This window comes from Pseudophryne corroboree, chromosome 9 (assembly GCF_028390025.1).
Source record: "Pseudophryne corroboree isolate aPseCor3 chromosome 9, aPseCor3.hap2, whole genome shotgun sequence".
NCBI classification, from domain to species: domain Eukaryota; kingdom Metazoa; phylum Chordata; class Amphibia; order Anura; family Myobatrachidae; genus Pseudophryne; species Pseudophryne corroboree.
Window position 1 is genome coordinate 300,112,688 of NC_086452.1, and position 18,425 is coordinate 300,131,112.

Sequence of the window (18,425 nt, forward strand, 5' to 3'; positions counted from 1 at the left end):
TACCGCCACTACACCAGGTAAAGCCCCTTTTACACATTACGGCAGACAGCGTCCTCTTTTTACACATAACGGCAGACAGCGTCCTCTTATTACACATTACGGCAGACAGCGTCCCCTTTTTTACACATTACGGCAGACAGAGTCCCCTTTTTTTACACATTACGGCAGATAGCGTCCCCTTTTTTACACATTTCGGCAGACAGTGTCCCCCTTTTTTACACATTACGGCAGACAGCGTCCACTTTTTACACATTACGGCAGACAGAGTCCCCTTTTTACGCATTATGGCAGACAGCGTCCCCCTTTTACACGTTACAGCAGACAGCGTCTCCTTTTTTACACATTACGGCAGAGAGCATCCCCCTTTTACACATTATGGCAGGCAGAGTCCCCCTTTCCCCCTTTAACACAGTACGGCAGCAAGTCCACCTTACACCCCCCCCCCCTACCCCTCTCCTACCCTTAGGGTGTAGTGTAGTGAAGTGTACTGTGTTGTAGTGTAGTGTAATATAGTGTAGTATAGTGTATTGTAGTGAAGTGTAGTGTAATATAGTGTAGTGACTTACATGCTGTTGCGGGCAGGCGGCGGCTTCACGGGGACACGGGCGGGCGGGTGGCGGCTTCAGCAGCAGGTGTCTGGTGGGCGGCAGCGACTTCCGTATTGCAGGGGAGGGGGCGGAGCTGCTGCTGGGCCATTGAGAAGGCTGCACAGATGCCGCAGCGGCTTGAAAACTTCCTCTGAACTTGAAGCCGCCCGCCTGCCTGTGTCCAGCTGAAGCTGGACACAGGCGGGCGGGCGGTGGTGGCTTCAAGTTCAGAGGAAGTTGCGGAACACAGGTGGGCGGGTGGCGGCGGCTTTAGCTGGACACGGTTGTGTCCAGGTGGGCGGCGGTGGCTTCAGAGGGATACAGGCGGGTGGCGCCGCCTTCAGCAGGACACGGGCGGCGCCGCCTTCAGCAGTCTGGGCTCGGAGCTAGCAGGTGTGATGCCCGATGGTGCGCCCTCAGTGCATTTGCGCTGTGGGCAAGGCACCATCAGCACACACCTAGTTACGGCTCTGCTCCCAGCACACTGACTAATACGCGCAACAATACCTGAACCTATCTGGTAATAGAATTTCAGAGATATTTGTTACATGAATTTGCAAATACATGTAAAAGCTGTAGAGCCACATCAAGGCTTCTCTGATATCAGCAGTCTTACACTACCTAGTAGCAGTGCCTATGATAAAGGCTCATATTAAATTACATCCAGATTAAGGGCTATCTTACCTGAGAGGCACTCCTAAGATCTCCCATTAACACTACAAGGACCAGCATGCTTTCCAAATGCTCCTCCCATTCAATGCCTTCTCACACATGCAAACAAACAGTGGCAGTAGCTCAATCACTCTGTAGATACTTATCAGGTGCTCGAAAAGGGAGAGGGTCACAGCAAACATGATAGATGGAAAGAGGTACAAAAGGTGAGAGAGGGAGGGAGAGAATGAAAAGTGCAGGGTTAAATAGGGACAGACGCTAGGAGAGGTGTAAGGGAAGGAGGAAGTAAGAGCAGCAGGGATGATGTAAAACATTAAGGAAAGATTAAATAAAATAGATACGGGAAGAGGTGGATGGGTAGAGGGAGAACAGTCATGCCCCAGAATTTGCCACACCCTCTGGATTGGTCATGTAGACACCCCCCTCCCGGTGTCCAGGATTTTTACATTTTTAAACATAACAACCCCAGGATAGCCTCCAGTTAGGGTTAGGCTAAAATACTGTTGCAAGTCATAATGTCGACACAGGGTTAAATTGTAAGTTACACGTCACCACTCTACCAACATTCTAAAGGTTGACATAACATACTGGTGCACAGGTCCGGACTGCCCATTTGGCACTTCTGGCAAATGTTACAAGGGCTGATGGGCCGGTTCTGTCACACACTGAGCCGGTAAGGACGCGCACAGTGCAGCCTCCGGCTCTCTCGTCTGGCCCTTCCTGTCTCTATGGAAATGGAGGTGTGCCGTGAGTCCACACCCCCTGACTCGTAGCGCGGGCCCGTGTGCCATGTCGTACTCCCCTCTCCCCCCCCTGTCTGCATGGAAATGGGGGCGTGCCGTGACATACCTCCCAACATGACCCTCTCCAGGAGGGACACAATGCTCTGTTCCTGGACTTTTCTCTTGATCTATGATTGCCGACCCCTGTGTTGAACAGGTTAATGGATAAGAAAGGTGTTTCACCACAGGTGTTGGGAGGTATGCCGTGAGTCCATATCTCTCAACATGACCCTCTCCAGGAGCAACACAATGCTCTGCTCCTCCTAATTTATGATTACCATCACCTGTGCTGAACAGGTTAATGGATAAGAAAGGTGTTTCTGCACAGGTGACAGCAATCATACATTAGGAGGGAAGTCCTGGAGCAGAGCATTATGTCACTCCTGGAGAGGGTCATGTTAGGAGGGATGTGCCAGTCCACGCCCCCCTGACTCATGGCACGCCCCTGTCGGTAGTGTCCACGCGCCCCCTTTCGCAATGCGCTGGCAGATTTCGGTCCCTGCTGGTGTTAGTTGTATTATTTTGTGCAGTACAAAGAAAATGTGATCATTCACATCTGTACTTGCCTACTGCGTATTGTAAACTCAGTTTTAACAGATTTAGTTCAGAAAAACTTACATATAAAAAAATAAAAAAACTCCTCTGTGAAGGGAATACATCAGTTTAAATAAATTGCCTTTCTGTGTTGTTTTCCTATTACTTATGTAATAATTCTACACTGCCTGCATGCATGCACTAGCATAAGCCTATAAGAATAACACACAAATAAGCAACAAACAAGGTCTATGTTATTTTATCAATAAAGTTAGGAGGGGAAAAAAAAGAAGCTGTGGCTTAGAGAAGATACAGGAAGTGATGTAAGAGGATGGCCGTGATGTGTGTGCAAGTGATCAGAGAGCGCTAGCAGCGAGCTGAGAGACCACAGGTACTGGCTGCGGAGGGAGTGCTCATGTAATGGGGGGAGAGACATAGTGTTTATACATATGATATTTTGGGAGGGCGTAGCGATGTCGCAGATTCTCTAATGCGTTGCTCCATTGCCAGTAGCAGACGAGAGTGCAGAGCTGTCGCTCGGTGCTTACATGGGAAGGGGATTCAATGTTCTACGCATCCATTTTATACAGAGCCTGACGTAGTAAGCGGGATGTTAAGATTTTGAATTACAGACGTGAGAAAGACAAAGAGCAATACCGGTGTGTGATCATCCCTCTGTGGGTTCTAGGTATTAATATGTTAGTGCTATGTATTACGTATCAGTGCTTTGTATTACTTTTATGTATCAGTGCTATTCATTTTAAGTATCAGGGCTACATATTCGTATTAGGTGTCAGGGCTATATTATTATGTATGTTTTTATGTTTGTTAGGTTTATAATGTCTTAGTGCTATGTACTGCTTAGAAGCATTTCATTTAGGATATAGTATTTTGAACTTGCCATAAATATCTGATGGAGTACATTAATGTGCAGTTGTCAAAACGTATTTGGCATATCCTACAACAATTGATATAAACCCATTGAATGTGACGTGTCTCTAAACCATTACTATGTATTTACTTGTATATTTTCATTATTTGTATACATTGTAAATGTTTAAGTATTGAATGATAGTCTTTCTAGTAGTGTCAACGTTCTAAAAGAGTAAAGCTAGGCTGAAAGAGTAAAGCTAGGTACTGTACACACTATAAGATTTGACACACAATGGTACAGTAATGAGCAGGCACATTTTGACAAACCAAAACAATCCCTACAAACTGATGATATACAGTGTTCATACTACCCAATAATTGTTTTGTTTTAAACAATCCTCTTAAATCTCAAAATCGTTTTTTTCCAGTCAGTCTCTCCATGCGACTATCAGTAGATATCAGGCCGAACACACTACTTTTTCCTAATGATTCCAGAACGTTGTGAACAACATAGCATCGAGAGCCAATTCTACACTATGCTTTGGACTTGCAGTCAGATGCTGGTGCAGCGTACACATTATTTTATTTTAGGTTTTTATTTTTTATATAGCACAGCTAATTCTGTTGTGCTTCACAGTTGCAAACAACAGTGATAAAACAAAACTGGGTAATAAAGGACGGTTATATAGGTAGCAGGGCACGCCTTACAATCTATAGGGAAATAAGCATTTACACAAAAGGTTAGGTGTTCTCTGTTACACAATGGTCAACCAGATTGCAAAGGTTCTTGGAGGGCTGTATGATATGGTCACTCAGCAGTTTTGGCCTGGGTCAGAAGGATGGGAAAGTCAAGAAAGATAAAATACTGTATTTGAGTATATGTGTGGACTGTACAGTGGGGATGTAATTGGATGGGAAAGTATATTATTATTATCCTTTATTTCTCTGACGTCCTAGTGGATGCTGGGAACTCCGTAAGGACCATGGGGAATAGCGGGCTCCGAAGGAGACTGGGCACATCTAAGAAAGAATTAGGACTACCTGGTGTGCACTGGCTCCTCCCTCTATGCCCCTCCTCCAGACCTCAGTTAGAATTCTGTGCCCGGCCGAGCTGGTTGCACACTAGGGGCTCTCCTGAGCTCCTAAAAAAGAAAGTATATATTTAGGTTTTTTATTTTCAGTGAGATCTGCTGGCAACAGACTCACTGCTACGAGGGACTTAGGGGAGAGAAGCGAACCTACCTGCTTGCAGCTAGCTTGGGCTTCTAGGCTACTGGACACCATTAGCTCCAGAGAGATCGAACACAGGCCCAGCCTCGGTCGTCCGGTCCCGGAGCCGCGCCGCCGTCCCCCTTGCAGAGCCAGAAGCAAGAAGAACGTCCAGGAAATCTGCGGCTGAAGACTCCGGTCTTCATTAAGGTAGCGCACAGCACTGCAGCTGTGCGCCATTGCTCCCTATGCACACCACACACTCCGGTCACTGATGGGTTCAGGGCGCTGGGGGGGGGGGCGCCCTGGGCTGCAATAAGAGTACCTTATATTGGCATAAAACACATAATATAGTCAGTAAGACTATATATGTGTAAAATCCCCTGCCAAAAATATCCTTAAAAAAGCGGGATAAGTTCGCCGAGAAGGGGCGGGGCTATCTCCCTCAGCACACTGGCGCCATTTTCTCTCACAGCTCCGCTGGAGGGGCTCTCCCCTGCAGTTTCCAGGCTCAATAGGGTGAAAAAGAGAGGGGGGGCACTAAATATAGGCGAAAACTGTATATTTATAGCAGCTATAGGGGAAAAATCACTGTGTGTAGTGTGAATCCCTGCATTATATAGCGCTCTGGTGTGTGCTGGCATACTCTCTCTCTGTCTCCCCAAAGGACTTTGTGGGGTCCTGTCCTCAGAGCATTCCCTGTGTGTGTACGTGTGTCGGTACGGCTGTGTCGACATGATTGATGAGGAAGATTATATGGAGGCGGAGCAGGTGCCGATAAGTGTGATGTCACCCCCTGCGGGGTCGACACCAGAGTGGGTGGATATGTGGAAGGTATAAACAGACAGTGTCAACTCCTTTACATAAAGGCTAGATGACGTACAGCAGTGGTACAGCCGGCTTCTCAGCTCGTGCCTGCCCAGGCGTCTCAAAAGCCATCAGGGGCTCAAAAACGCCCGCTACCTCAGATGGCAGACACAGATGTCGACACGGAGTCTGACTCCAGTGTAGACGACGATGAGACAAATGTAAAATCCACAAGGGCCATCCGTTGTATGATTACGGCAATGAAAAATGTGTTGCACATTTCTGACATTAACCCAGTTACCACAAAAAAGGGTATTGTAGTTGGGGAGAAAAAGCATCCAGTGGTTCTTCCCCCCCCCCATCGGATGAATTGAATAAAGTGTGTGAAGTGGGGTTCCCCCGATAAGAAAACAGTAATTTCTAAGACGTTACTGATGGCGTACCCTGTCCCCCCAAAGGACAGGTTACGTTGGGAGACGTCCCCTAGGGTGGAGAAGGCGCTCACACGCTTGGCAAAAAAGGTGGCACTGCCGTCTCAGGATACGGCCGCCTTAAAGGAGCCTGCTGATAAATAGCAGGAAGCTATCCTGAAGTCTGTATATACACACTCAGGTATTATACTGAGACCTGCAATTGCTTCAGTGTGTAGTGCTGCAGCAGCTTGGTCCGATACCCTGTCAGATAATATGGATACTAGACAGGGATACTATTTTGCTAACCATAGAGCATTTTAAAGACGTGGTCTTATATATGAGAGATGCACAGAGGGATATTTGCCGGCTGGCATCTAAAATTAATGCAATGTCCATTTCTGCCAGAAGAGTATTATGGACTCGGCAGTGGACAGGTGATGCTGCTTCTAAAAGGCACATGGAGGTTTTGCCTTATAAGAGTGAGGAATTGTTTGGGGAGGGTCTCTCGGACCTAGTATCCACAGCAACAGCTGGGAAGTCGACATTTTTACCTCAGGTTTCCTTACAGCCTAAGAAAGCACCGTATTATCAGGTACAGTCCTTTCGGCCACAAAAAGGCAAGCGGGTCAGAGGCGCTTCCTTTCTGCCCAGAGGCAGGGGAAGAGGGAAAAAGCTGCACCAGACAGCCAGTTCCCTGGAACCAAAATCCTCCCCCGCTTCCTCTAAAGTCCACGGCATGACGCTGGGGCTCCACAGGCGGAGCCAGGTGTGGTGGGGGCGCGTCTCCGGAACTTCAGCGACCAGTGGGTTCGCTCACGGGTAGATCCCTGGGTTCTACAAGTGGTATCTCAGGGATACAAGCTGGAGTTAGAGGCCACTCCCCCTCGCCGTTATCTCAAATCTGCCTTGCCGGCTGCTCCCAAAGAAAGGGAGGTAGTACTGGACGCTATTCACAAGCTGTACTTCCAGCAGGTGATAGTTAAGGTACCCCCCCCCCCCCCCCCCCCTTCAACAGGGGCGGGGTAACTATTCCACAATGTTGTGGTACCGAAACCAGATGGTTCGGTGAGACCCATCCTAAATTTAAAATTCTTGAACACTTATATAAGGAAGTTCAAGATGGAATCGCTCAGGGCGGTTATACAAGCCTGGAAGAGGGTGTCCCCATGTACCCACCTCACCAGAAGTACCTCAGGTTTGTGGTACAGGACTGTCATTACCAATGCCAGACGTTGCTGTTTGGTCTGTCCACGGCACCGAGGGTATTTACCAAGGTAATGGCCAAAATGATGATGCTCCTTAGAAAGAAGGGAGTTATAATTATCCCGTACTTGGACGATCTCCTGAAAAGGCGAGGTCCAAGGAGCAGTTGCTAGTCAGCGTAGCACTATCTCAGGAAGTGCTGCATCAGCACGGCTGGATCCTGAATATCCCAAAGTCGCAGCTGATTCCCGTGACGCGTCTGCTGTTCCTGGGTATGATTCTGGACACCGAACAGAAGAAGGTTTTTCTCCCGGAGGAGAAGGCCCAGGAATTATCATCTTTGGTCAGGGACATCCTGAAACCAAAACAGGTGTCGGTGCATCATTGCACGCGAGTCCTGGGAATGATGGTAGCTTCTTACGAAGCGTTTCCCTTTGGCAGGTTCCATGCGAGGATCTTCCAGTGGGATCTCTTGGACAAGTGGTCTGAATCGCATCTTCAGATGCATCGGTGGATCACCCTGTCACCAAGGGCCAGGGTGGCTCTGCTGTGGTGGCTGCAGAGTGCTCATCTTCGTGAAGGCCGCAGATTCGACATACAGGACTGGGTCCTGGTGACCACGAATGCAAGCCTCCGAGGGTGGGGGGCAGTCACTCAGGGAAGAAAACGTCCAAGGACAAAAAACTTCCTTGCATATAAATATTCTGGAACTACGGGTCATTTACAATGCCCTGGGTAAAACAGAATCCCTGCTTCAAAAACAACCGGTGCTGATTCGGTCAGACAACATCACGGCTGTCGCCCATGTAAATCGACAGGGCGGCACAAGAAGCAGGATAGCAATGGCAGAAGCCACAAGGATTCTTCGATGGGCGGAGAATCACGTGATAGCACTGTCAGCAGTGTTCATTCCGGGAGTGGAAAACTGGGAAGCAGACTTCCTCAGCAGACACAACCTCCACCCGGGAGAGTGGGGACTTCATCCAGAAGTCTTCAAGCTGATTGTACACCGGTGGGAACGACCACAGGTGGACATGATGGCGTCCCGCCTCAATAAAAAGCTAAAAAGATATTGCGCCAGGTCAAGAGACCCTCAGGCGATAGCTGTGGACGCTCTAGTGACACCGGGGGTGTACCAGTCGGGTTATGTGTTCCCTCCTCTTCCTCTCATACCCAAGGTACTGAGGTGAATAAGAAGGAGAAGAGTAATAACTATAATCATTGTTCCGGATTGGCCAAGAAGAGCTTGGTACCCAGAACTTCAAGAAATGATCTCAGAGTACCCATGGCCTCTGCCGCTCAGACAGGACCTGCTGCAGCAGGGGCCCTGTCTGTTCCAAGACTTACCGCGACTACGTTTGACGGCATGACGGTTGAACACCGGATCCTGAAGGAAAAGGGCATTCCGGAGGAAGTCATCCCTGCGCTGATTAAAGCTAGGAAGGATGTGACCGCAATACATTATCACCACATATGGCGAAAATATGTTGCGTGGTGTGAGGCCAGGAAGGCCCCAACGGAGGAATTTCAGCTGGGTCGTTTTCTGCACTTCCTACAGTCGGGTGACTATGGGCCTCAAATTCGGTTCCATTAAGGTCCAGATTTTGGCTCTGTCGATTTTCTTCCAAAAAGAACTGGCTTCACGGCCTGAAGTTCAGACTTTTGTTAAGGGAGTGCTGCATATTCAGCCCCTTTTTGTGCCTCCAGTGGCACCTTGGGATCTCAACGTGGTGTTGGATTTCCTAAAGTCGCATTTGGTTTGAGCCACTTAAAACCGTGGAGCTAAAATATCTCACGTGGAAAGTGGTCATGCTGTTGGCCTTGGCTTCGGCCAGGCGTGTGTCAGAATTGGCGGCTTTGTCTTGTAAAAGCCCTTATCTGATTTTCCGTATGGATAGGGCGAAATTGAGGACTCGTCCCCAATTTCTTCCTAAGGTGGTATCAGCGTTTCATTTGAACCACTCTATTGTGGTGCCTGCGGCTACTCGGGACTTGGAGGATTCCAAGTTGCTAGATGTAGTCAGGGCCCTGAAAATCTATGTTTCCAGGACGGCTAGAGTCAGGAAGACTGACTCGCTATTTATCCTGTATGCACCCAACAAGCTGGGTGCTCCTGCTTCAAAGCAGACTATTGCTCGCTGGATCTGTAGCACGATTCAACTTGCACATTTTGCGGCTGGACTGCCGCATCCTAAATCTGTGAAAGCCCATTCCACGAGGAAAGTGGGCTCTTCTTGGGCGGCTGCCCGAGGGGTCTCGGCTTTACAACCTTGCCGAGCTGCTACTTGGTCGGGTTCAAACACATTTGCAAAATTCTACAAGTTTGATACCCTGGCTGAGGAGGATCTTGAGTTTGCTCATTCGGTGCTGCAGAGTCATCCGCACTCTCCCGCCCGTTTGGGAGCTTTGGTATAATCCCCATGGTCCTTACGGAGTTCCCAGCATCCACTAGGACGTCAGAGAAAATAAGAATTTACTCACCGGTAATTCTATTTCTCGTAGTCCGTAGTGGATGCTGGGCGCCCATCCCAAGTGCGGATTGTCTGCAATACCTGTATATAGTTATTGTTTGGAGCCATCTGTTGAGAGGCTCAGTTGTTATTCATACTGTTAACTGGGTATAGTATCACGAGTTGTACGGTGTGATTGGTGTGGCTGGTATGAGTCTTACCCGGGATTCCAAATCCTTTCCTTATTGTGTCAGCTCTTCCGGGCACAGTTTCCTAACTGAGGTCTGGAGGAGGGGCATAGAGGGAGGAGCCAGTGCACACCAGGTAGTTCTAATTCTTTCTTAGATGTGCCCAGTCTCCTTCGGAGCCCGCTATTCCCCATGGTCCTTACGGAGTTCCCAGCATCCACTACGGACTACGAGAAATAGAATTACCGGTGAGTAAATTCTTATTTTATATGGCGCCACATGGGTTCCGCAGCGCCCAATTACAGAGTACATAAACAAATAATCAAACAGGAAAACGGCAACTTACAGTTGACGACAGTATAGGACAAGTACAGGGTAAATAAACATAGCTACATCAGTAGGTGACACTGGAATAAGTATCAGGTGGCAGAAGACTGCTGGATTTGGTGCAGTTGAAGATTATTAAAGTAAGAAAAAGGATAAGCACATGAGGGAAGAGGGCCCTGCTCGTAAGAGCTTACATTCTAAAGGGGGAGGGGTAGACAGGCAGGGGTGACACATATGGAGTACATAGAGAGCGTGGAACAGAGGGTTACGATGAGATTTGGCAGGGTTTGGTGAAGAAGTGGGTCTTAAGAGCCCATTTGAAGTTTTGTAGAGAGGTGGAGAGTCTGAGGGGGAGAGGTAGGGAATTCCAGAGAAGTGGTGCAGCACGTTAAAAATCTTGGAGGTAGGAGTGGGAGGTAGTAATCCGTAGGCAGGAGAGTTTGTGTGCATTAGCAGAGCGAAGAGGATGGGTGGGAGTGTAAAGGGAGATAAGGTCAGAGATGGGAGAGGAGTGGGTGAGGGCTTTGTAAGTGAGTGTGAGAAGCTTGAAATGGATTCTGAAAGGGAAGGGGAGCCAGTGAAGAGAGCAGAGGTGGACGTAGTGCGTTTGGTGAGGAAAATGATTCGGGCAGCAGCATTGAGGATAGATTGGAGTGGAGAGAGGTATTTTTCAGGAATGCCAGTCAGGAGGAGATTACAGTAGTCCAGTCTTGAGATGACCAGTGAGTCGATAAGAGTCTTGGTAGCATCCTGGGTCAGAAAGGGTCTGATCTTGGAAATATTTTGTAGATGAAAACGGCAGGTTTGTGAGAGGTGCTGAATATGTGGTTTGCAGGAGAGGGAAGAGTCAAGGATTACTCCAAGACAGCTTACTTGGGGGCAAGATGAGATAGTTGTACTATCAATAGATAATGAGATTGTAGGAGGTGAGGTTATGCGGGAGGGAGGGAAGATGATCAGCTCGGTCTTAGACATGTTAAGTTTAAGAAAGCGCTGGGATATCCAAACAGAGATAGCAGAGAGACCGTTGGAGATACAAGTGAGGCGAGCAGTGGAGAGGTCTGGAGAGGAAAGATAGATTTGAGTGTCATCAGCATAGAGATGATATTGGAAACTAAAAGAACTAATGAGCTTACCTAGTGAGGACGTATAGAGAGACAAAAGAAGAGGACCAAGGACAGAACCTTGGGGTACACCTACAGTTAGTGGAAGTGAGGGGGAGGTGGAGTCATGAGAGGAGACAGAGAATGAATGGTCAGAGAGGTAGGAAGACAGCCAAGAGAGGGCAGTATCACGCAGACCAATGGAGTGAAGGATTTGCAGTAGGAGAGGATGGTCCACAGTCTTAAAAGCAGCAGAGAGATAAAGTAGAATAAGTAGAGAGTAGTGTCCCTTCGATTTAGCAGCATGGAGGTCATTGCATACTTTTGTAAGGGCTGTTTCAGTGGAGTGGAGAGGACGGAAGCCAGACTGGAATGTGTCAAGCAGTGAGTGTGAGGAAAGAAAGGAAGTAAGGCGGTTGTAGACAATACGCTCAATACGCAAAAGGGAGGAGAGAGATGGGTCGATAGTTGGAGAAAGTGTTTGGATCAAGGGTAGGTTTTTTAAGAATAGGAGAGATGAGTGCATGCTTGAAGGCAGATGGGGAAGTGCATGATGAGAGGGAGAGATTGAGAAGGTGGGATAGATGGGAACAGGCAGAAGGAGAGAGGTAGCGGAGGAGGCGGGAGGGGATAGGGTCAAGTGGTGAGGGGACAGGAACGAATGAGGGCCATGACTTCCTCACCAGATGCATGGGAGAATGATGTCAGATTTGGTGAGAGGGATAGGGATGGGGAGGGGTGGTAAGGGACGGGAGGAGGCTGGTTACTGATGGTCTGGTGTGATGTGATGTCCTGACGTATGGAGTCAGTTTTGGATGTGAAGTAAGTGGCAAAGTCGAGAGCAGAGAGTGAGGAAGGGAAAAGAGGTGCCAGGTTGGAAGACTGGGAGGAGATGAGGTTCTTGAAGTATGACTGTTTAGCAAGTGAAAGGGCAGCACTGAAAGATGAGAGCATAAGTTTGAAATGGAGGAAGTCTGCCTTAGAGCGTGATTTCCTCCAGTGTCGCTCAGCAGTACGTGAGCAGTTTTGCAGATATCTGGTGCATTTGGTGTGCCAGGGTTGAGGTGTTAATTTGCGAGGGTGAATAGTGGTTGGTGGAGCAGCAGAGTCAAGAGCAGAAGTAAGAGATGCATAGTTTATGGAAGTGGCTTGTTCAGGGCATGAGAGAGAAGTGAGTCAAACAGGGAGAAAAGGAATGTGGTGTTAATAGCCTCAATGTTACGCTTAGTGATGGTAGCCTTAGGAGGTAGAGATGGTGAAGCAGAGAGAGATAGGTTGAAGGAGAGCAGGTGGTTGTCCGAGAGGGGAAATGGGGAGTTGGAAAAATCTGAAATATCACAACGGTGAGTGAAGACCAGATCCAGTGAGGTCCACTGGAAGAGATCAAGTGAAGAGGTGAGGTTAAGGAGTTTAGAGGCAGGGGATTGTGTGGGGATGTTGATAGGGATGTTGAAATCGCCTAGGATAATGGAGGGAATGTCACAAGAGAGGAAGTCAGGAAGCAAAGTTGTCAATGAATTTGGAAGCAATGCCAGGGGGCGAAGCTACTCTAAGATGGACTGGTTGAAAGAGGCGTATAGCATGGACCTCAAATGTAGAGCATGTAAGGGACGGTTGTGGGGGTATGAGTTGGTAGGAGTAACTAGAAGGTAAAAGGACCCCAACACCACCTCCATGACGACCCCCAGGTCGGGGTGGGTGTGTGAATGCGAGGCCCCCAGCAGAGAGAGCAGCAGGAGAAGTAGTGTCAGAGGGAGAGATCCAAGTTTTGGTAATGGCTAGAGAGTTGGAAATTAAGAAAAGGTCATAAGTGGGGACTAGTTTGTTACAAGTTTGTGGGAGAGATGAATGAGATTATCAGGGTTGCTGTAGCAATGAGATGAGCTTAACCTTGAGGGCAGGGATGATGAGAAAGTAGTGATGGTGCGGGTGCCTGAGCTAGGAGGGGAAACTGGAGGAGGTGGGCAGGTGGGGAGTTCAGTGTGATGGGGGTGTGGGGAGGTGACAGGGGAGGGAGGCAGCAGGGCTGAGTTGTGGGGTAGCAGTATGGATATCTGGTTTTCACCTGACTGCGCTCATCCCCTACAGTTTGAGTACTCGTGAAATGATGCAAATGGATACTTATATAAAGGTGCGTTTTACTTTCACATGTATCAAATATGACACTCAATATAATGAAACAGTGCAGATAATATTGTGGAACATGAAAAAGGTGGTAATCATAATGTGTGCTCCACGGGGAGCACCTGTTTAACTCGGTTCTTTAATCACTCAAATTGGTGATTAAATCCTTTAGGTTCTTGGCGTGTGTGTTCTGACACAAAGGCCAATGGGCTGGAAAAAATATATATATGTAATGATTAAATCTGGCTGTGTTGCTTTGAAAGTCAAATATAGATTTTCCAGTGGAAATGTCTCTAGTCCTGACCGGACTGTGTGGGCTTAAAAAATCTGTCTTTAGTAATTAGATTCATATAGTTGCAGAGGACGGCGTCCCGTACCTCTGCGTGTGGAAGTCAGGTATTCGTGCACTATCGTTGCGGCCGTACTTGTAAGATGTACAGGTGCGGGGGGCAGCGGGAACCTCCTGGCGGCTCCGGACAGACTCGTCCCTCAGCTCGCGCACCAGCTCTCCGGTTCGTCCTGTTAGGGATCTCCCCGTGTGCCTGCGCCGCTCGCTGGGTTGGTCGTGTTTGCGTGGGGTGGAGCTCAGCCGCAGGATCTAAACAGAGCCTGTGGCAGTGTTGCACCTCCCCACAACGGAGTACTCACCTGTGTGGTCCTCCTGCTGCCCGTCCGTCTGTACTGCTTACCGATGTCTGCGCCGTAGGTCCGAGGGTCTCACAGCACTCTCCTGTCCTCCAATGGTTTGATGTCTCTTAGTCGTCTCCTCCAACGCGTTTCAACCGGATCGGTCTTCCTCTGGGAGTCTTTGCAGTGTTCTGATAGTGGTGGATGTTAAATTGGCTTGCGGGCGGGATCAGCATCAGTTCCTCCTTTGTTCCACTGATTTGATTGGTGGTTGAGGTTGTCAGTATTGGGTGTTAAATTGGCTTGCGGGCGGGACCAGCATCAGTTCCTCCTTTGTTCCACTGATTTGATTGGTGGTTGAGGTTGTCAGTATTGGGTGTTAAATTGGCTTGCGGGCGGGACCAGCATCAGTTCCTCCTTTGTTCCACTGATTTGATTGGTGGTTGAGGTTGTCAGTATTGCAGGGGGCAGATCACATGTTCCTGCAATCTGTCCCATTTGTGAGTTTCAGAAACAGGGAAAGTATGAAAACATGGCAATTCAAATGAAATTCCTTTTTTTTTTTTTTTTTTTTAAAAGGTCCATAGAGGTGTTTCTTAATTATTTTTAGTTAGGCATTTGTATTCTCAGACAAATAATACGATTCTGGTTGTGTGTCTGGGTTTCTGAATTTCAGTCATCGGTACCAAGGTGCATTAACCAATGAACATAATATACTTTGGTCATGTAAAATTAAATGAGAATTGCGGTTTTTGTATACCAGTGATGGTGTGAATCTTATTGTTAGAGCAAAGGGTATAGGGCCTGTTGGTAAGCTTACTATTGTGGAAGATGTTACGTTACGTCGGGATATTTCTTATGTGTTTTATGTGGCAATGGTATGTGGCTTGTTAGTATGCTATCTGATCACGGAGCTTTTCAAAAATTCAAGATGTTTCTTGTGTGTCAACAATTGTGGTAAAGTGGATTCTTTGGTATTGTTATGAAATATCTGGGATATATATAACTTTCCTACTTTGGAGTGGTTTATAATCCTATGTTACCTGTGGGCTTTTTCTGGGTATTAGATATCTGTATACTAAATGATTGGTTCTACTTGCAGATGATAGACCTTATTTCATTATCAATGTTTAACCCTTTTGGTGCTAGTGTGCCAAAGGAAATTATTAAACGTAACTCTTCTTTATTTATTTTTTGTATATAATCCCCTCCCCTCCAGTTCTTCTTGATTTCTTTCAGCCCCGTAAACTTTAGTAATGCGGGGTTTGATTCATGATGGTCTCTAAAGTGTAATGAGAGTGGATGATCTTCTGTTTTTCGTTTAATATTGCAAATGTGTTCACTGATTCTGATTTTCAGTGGTCGGACGGTTCTCCCTATATACTGTAACTTACATGGACATTCTAGTAAGTATATGATGCCTTTGCTGTGGCTTGTGATTCTGTCTTTGATTTTGTAACTGTATGAGTTAGTTGCGGATTTTTTCATGATAGTGGGTAATGTGCTTCTTGCTTTTACCATATGGCAACCTGAGCAGGTCCCACAATGGTAAAAACCTCCTTTGTTCTGTGACCCATCTATTGTGGTTTGTATCTGATTTGGTGGCGGTATGTGGCTGTGTGTTTAGTTTTTTCTTTATGTCAGGAGCCTTTCGATAGATGACTTTGGGGTTAGGGGGTAGAACTTTAGCTAAATTGTCATCTTGCAATAATATCTGCCAGTGTTTTGTGATGATCTTTTTGATCTGATGGGCTTGGTCTGAATATTGTGTTATGAACAGTGGTTCTTCGATTTGTGTCATCTGTTTTGGCTTCTCTTTGTAGTTAAGGAGTGCGGGCCTCTCTATCTTTTTTGCTGTTTCGAAGGCTACTTGTACTGTCTCGGTGTGGTAGTTTTTTTCCTTAAATCTGTCACTCAAAACCTCCCCCTGTGTTTCATAATCACTCATTTTGGAACAGTTTCTACGAAGTCTTTTAAATTGTCCCATTGGTATGCCATTGAGCCATGTCGGATGATGCCCACTGGTGGCTAGTATATAACTGTTCACGTCGACAGTTTTATTGTAAGTGTTTGTGTGTATTCGATCTTCATCTATGAAAATGTTGAGATCTAAAAATTGTACTTTTTCCTTGCTATATGTGGTGGTGAGTTTGAGATTCCGATCGTTCTGATTGAGGTGTGTATTGAAACTTTTGAGTGATTCTTCATCTCCCTTCCAGATGAAGAATATATCATCTATGAATCTGGTCCAGAGGACGAGGTTCGCACCAAGCTCCACATCAGACCAGATTGTATCGTCTTCCCACTTGCTCATGAACAGATTTGCGTAACTTGGCGCGAACCTCGTCCCCATAGCGGTCCCGGTGGTCTGTAGGTAATAGTTGTTGTTAAACCATGTGGGGTAGCACGACCATGGGGCAGAGGTGAGTGAAAGTGGGGTAACTGGAAAGGAGGGGAAAGGAAACAGAGATGGAGGGGAGAGAGGAGGTGGTGTAGGACACTATATGAAGGCTAAGTGGGCAGCTCTGGAATTTGAAAAGCTTTCCTGAAGAGGTGAGTTTTCAGGGAACGCTTGAAGGATTGTAGACTAAAAGAAAGTCTTATCGTACGTGGAAGGGCATTCTAAAGAGTAGGTAGCGCCCGAAAAAAGTCTTGCAGTCGTGAATTATTATTATTATTATTATTATTATTATTATTATTATTATTATCCTTTATTTGTATGGGACCACATGGGATCCCCAGTGCCCAGTTACAGACTACATAAATAAGCAAAACAAGATAACAGTGACTTCCAGTCCAAGACCATATAGGACAAGTACAGGGTATATACATCTAGTTTGAGATAAGTGAAGAGATGTACATAGGTGTAGTTTGGTTAATGGCCTTGTGTGTGTGAGTGAAATTGAATCAGTAGAATACAAGTAACCAATGAAAAGACTGTCAGAGTGCAATGCGCAGATGAAGAACGTCTAGTGAGGAAGATTAGCCTCGCAGCTGCATTCAGAATGGATTGTAGTGGTGAGAGTCTCTCTTTGGTAAGGCCAGTAAGAAGACTGTTGCAATAATAAATGCGGCAGTTAATGAGAGCATGGATTAAATTTTAGATTTTTTTTTTTTGTGTGTAAGGTATGGTCGTATCTTGGATATGTTTTTTAGGGGATCCGGTCTCTAAGTCGACAGTAACTAGGTCGACAATGTCTAGGTCGACAGGGTCTTTAGGTCGACATGTTCTAGGTTGACAGGTCAAAAGGTCGACATCAGTTTTTCACAATTTTTTTCCTTTTTTTGAACCTTTTCATACTTAACGATCCACGTGGACTACGATTGGAACGGTAATCTGTGCCGAGCGAAGCGGTAGCGGAGCAAAGGCACCATGCCCGGAGCATGGCGAGCGAACGAAGAGTACGACACCAAAATAACATTAAAAAACTTATGTCGACCTTTTGACCTGTCGACCTAAAGACCCTGTCGACCTAGTTACTGTCGACCTTCAATACCACACCCAGGTAGATTTGAGTATCTGCGTACAAAATGCTTTTCCAGGAAAACACTGTAGCACAGCATTCATATGCAAATATAGCCACAGTCGCACACAGAATATAGGCATTCCTCATAACTTTTTAATCCGCAGAAGCTGGTTGTGCGTTCTATACACACGGCTTTGAAAATAAAATGCATTTTAATTGGAAATAGTTGCAAAAGACGCTTAATGCTACCGAGTTACGCGATGGCATTGCGAGACTAGAAGGGCTGTTTAACGCACAAGGAGGCTAACTGTATGTGGAATCATCTGTACTCATCTTAACTTAAATGATTGTAGCATTTTTTTGCTCTATTTATAATATAAAACATAATTACTCAGTGTCTTTTAGAATGCTGATAATTGGATTCCTATTTATCTTATAACAGATATATCTCTTACTTCCTAGAGGATGCTGGGGTCCACATTAGTAGCATGGGCTATAGATTGGTCCATTAGGAGCCACTGGCACTTTAAGAGTTTGAGAGTGTGGGCTGGCTCTTCCCTCTATGCCCCTCCTACCAGACTCTGTTTAGAAAATGTGCCCGGAGGAGCCGGTCACAGCTAGGGGAGCTCCTAGAGCTTCTTTAGTTCTGTTTTTTTCTAAGAGTTAGTTTAGGCACTGGGAGGCTGTTGGCAACAGCCTCCCTGCTTCGTGGGACTAAGGGGTGGGAGTAGTGTCCGCCCTGCGGGGTCTGAGCCACTATCTCCGCTGATATGACATTGAGCTCCTGAGGGTCCTGATCGTTAGCCACTCCAGGTGACCGCTCGCTCCTGCAGCATGCCGCCATCCCCTTACAGAGCCGAAAGTTTGTGTAGTCTATTAAGGTACACAGATAGCGCTGGTAGTTTATTAGTTCTACCTCAAAAAGCGTTGTGGTGTGGGTTGGCTCCATTCTCTGTGTCTCCCTGTGGCATACTTGGGGGGAAACTGTGTCTGACATTTCCCTGTATGTGTGTGTGGGTGTTTAATATCTCACATAGCCATGTCTAGGGACTGTCATAT

At 46.8% G+C, this 18,425-nt stretch overlaps 1 protein-coding gene across 6 annotated transcripts in view; it reads left to right on the forward strand.

Annotated features, from left to right (window-relative positions):
• Positions 1 to 2,860: 2,860 nt before the first annotated feature.
• The window catches only part of LOC134958057 (transcription factor 20-like), a 325,652-nt gene continuing 310,087 nt past the window's right edge, over positions 2,861 to 18,425 (forward strand). For 2 of the 6 annotated variants that reach the window (XM_063940406.1, XM_063940402.1), the window contains exon 1: positions 2,861 to 2,966. The gene's annotated coding sequence lies outside the window, so the exon portion shown is untranslated. Of the gene's footprint in view, positions 2,967 to 3,165; positions 3,264 to 18,425 lie in introns of those variants that run through there. The other 4 variants (XM_063940403.1, XM_063940407.1, XM_063940405.1 and 1 more) reach the window with 4 other exon arrangements.